The sequence below is a fragment of the Ornithorhynchus anatinus genome, chromosome 3 (genome assembly GCF_004115215.2).
Source record: "Ornithorhynchus anatinus isolate Pmale09 chromosome 3, mOrnAna1.pri.v4, whole genome shotgun sequence".
Lineage (NCBI taxonomy): Eukaryota > Metazoa > Chordata > Mammalia > Monotremata > Ornithorhynchidae > Ornithorhynchus > Ornithorhynchus anatinus.
Genome location: NC_041730.1, coordinates 125,437,077 through 125,439,998, shown reverse-complemented (window position 1 = coordinate 125,439,998; position 2,922 = coordinate 125,437,077). Strand labels below are relative to the sequence as shown.

Below are 2,922 nucleotides of genomic sequence, written 5' to 3'. Positions count from 1 at the left end.
CTCTCAACCTGTAAAATGGGAATTAACTGTGAGCCTCATGTGGGACAACCTGATTAACCTGTATCTACCCCAGCGCTTAGAACAGTGCTCTGCACATAGTAAGCACTTAACAAATACCAACATTATTATTACTCTCCAAGTGCTTAGTATAGTGCTCTGCACATGGTAAAGCACTCAATAAATATGACTGATTGATTGATAGCCAAGGAGACAAAAATGGGATTTCAGAGAGAGTAGTATATCCAGGATCCTCTCAAGATCACACCTGGAGAGTTTCCAGTACTCTACCAATCTTGGCTACGGGAGGGAGAGTCAAGCAAAGGCCTGTCTATTCTATTCCTAGCTTGGCCAGTGGCTAGTGAGTAGAAGGTAATATGCTACAATTCAAAACTCACCTGTGCTGGGCAGCAGCAGCAGCAGCATGGGAGAGAGTCGAGGGAGGAGACTCAAGTTTATTGCGTGGAAGAAGAAGGCAGTGGTAAACCTCTTCCATATTTTTACCAAGAAAACTCTATGGATCCACTACCGGAGCGATGGCAGATGGAGGTGGGGCGTTCTGGGTGAAATGTGTTTATGGTGTTGCTATGGGTAAGCGACGACTCGACAGTAGAAGACACGACAAGTATATCCAGGAAGGAAGAAGTCTATCCAGAGAAAGAAGAATGAAACTGAGAGGCGGAGAGCAAGAAAGAGAGTTCGTGGGGATTGAAAAGATGAGGGGGAAGCCACAGTGGATGGAGATAAAATGTTTTGCATATAAATTCCAACTGTTGCCAGGCCTCCCAACAAGCATAGAAGCTATGATAGTTACACTTTCTCTTCACATGCACATTTTTAATGGCATTCATTAAGCGCTTACTATTTGCCAGGCACTGTACTAAGCACTATGGTAGATATTCATTCATTCATTCAATCGTATTTACTGAGCACTTACTCTGTGCAGAGCACAGTACTAAGCTCTTGAAATGTACAATTCGGCAACAGAGACAATCCCTGCCCAACAACGGACTCACAGTCTAAAAGTGGGAGATAGCAAACAGAACAAGTAGTCAGGCATCAATACCTCAAAATAGATAAATAGAATCATAGATCTATACACATCATTAATAAAGATATAGATATATAGAAATAGATGTAAGATAATCATGTTGAACACAATCCACATTCCACATGGGGCTCAAGGTCTTAATCCCCAATTTAAATATGAGGTAACAGAAGCACAGACAAAGGAAGTGATTTGCCCAAGGCACACAACTGAAAAGTGGCAGGTCCGGCATTAGAAGCACAAAGCATAGGGCTCAGAGTCAGAGGACCTGAGTTTTAAACCTGGCTCTGCCCTTGTTTGCGTTGTGACCTTGGGCTAGTCCTTTCCCTCCTCTGCTCCTCAGTTACTTCAGCCGCAAAATGGGGAGTAAGACCATGAGTCTCATGTGGGACATGGACTTTGTCCAACCTGATAAGCCTGTATCTACCCCAGAATTTAGTACAGTGCCTAGCACATAGTAAGTGCTTAACAAGCACCATTTTAAAAAAATACTGTTTTGCCACTCACCTGTTGTGGGACCTTGGGCAAATCACTTCACTTCTCTGCACCTCAGTTTCCTCATCTCCAAAATAGAGAATAAATGATTATTCTCCCTTTCCCTTAGACAGTGAGCCCCAGGCGGACAGAAACTGTGTCCCAACTAATTATCTTCTGTCCTCTAAACTGTAAACTCACTGTGGTCAGGGAATTTGTCTGTTATATGGTACTCTCCCAAGTGCTTACCACAGAGTTCTGCACACGGCAAGCACTCAATAAAAATGATTGACTGTATCTACCCCAGTTCTTAGCACAGTGCCTGGACCATCGTAAGAATTTAACTAATACTACATTATGATTTATTCAATCTTATTTAATGAGCACTTACTTTGTGCAGAGCACTGTACTGAGCACTTAGCACATCCCTCTAGACTGTAAGCTCTTTTAGTCAGGGAACATTTCTACCAATTCTAAGCTCTTACTCCATGTACTGTGCATTGTACTAATTCGATTTAAAAGCATGTCTCTTTGGAAACAGCAGTTTAAAGTAAAGGGGTATAGCCTCAGAGGGAGGGAGAAACAGTGTGGCCTAGAGGAAAGAGCATGGGACTGGGAGTCGGGGGAACTGGGTTCTAATCCTGGCTCTGGCCCTAATTATGTGACCTGTTATACTGTCCCAAGAACTTAGTACAGTGTTCTGCTCACAATAAGTGGTCAGTAAATAGGATTGATTGATTACTACACTCACGGTCCAAAAAACCCAAAGGAAGAAAACGGGTAGCTGAGGCCCTGGTACTTCTCAGGTCCTGAGAGAAGTCACACTGAGAGGAAGGGTTGAGGAAGAGGAGAAGGGAAGGGATGGGTGTCAAGTGAAAGAGGCTCCCTGAGCCTGGAACCTGAGGGATTCAGCCTTTTTTTAAAAAAAAAAAAGGTATTTGTGAAGCACTTACTATGCGCCAGGCATGCACTAAGGCCTGGGGTACACACAACTTGCTCCAGAGAAGCAGCATGGCCTAGTGGCAAAAGCCTAGACTTAGGATTCAGAGGGTGTGGGTTCTAATCCCAGCTCTGGCACTTGTCTGCTGTGTGACCTTGGGCAAGTCACTTCACTTCTCTGTGTGTCAGTTACCTGAACAGTAAAATGGAAATTCATTCATTCATTCAATCGTATTTATTGAGCGCTTACTGTGTACAGAGCACTGTACTAAGCAATTGGAATGTACAATTCGGCAACAGAGACAATCCCCTGCCAACAACAGGCTCACAGTCTAAAAGGGGGAGGCACACAACAAAATAAGACAAAACAAGTAGTCAGGCATCAATACCATCAAGAAGAATAGAATCATAGATATATACATCATTAATCAAATAGAGTAATAAATAATTTATACAAATAGGCA

The 2,922-nt window shown here is 43.1% G+C and overlaps 1 non-coding gene across 1 annotated transcript; it reads left to right on the top strand.

Moving 5' to 3' along the window:
* Positions 1–247: 247 nt before the first annotated feature.
* On the top strand, positions 248–385 carry LOC114810805. The gene has a single exon (XR_003758497.1). It is a non-coding gene; the product is annotated as a small nucleolar RNA SNORA7 (small nucleolar RNA).
* Positions 386–2,922: the final 2,537 nt, after the last annotated feature.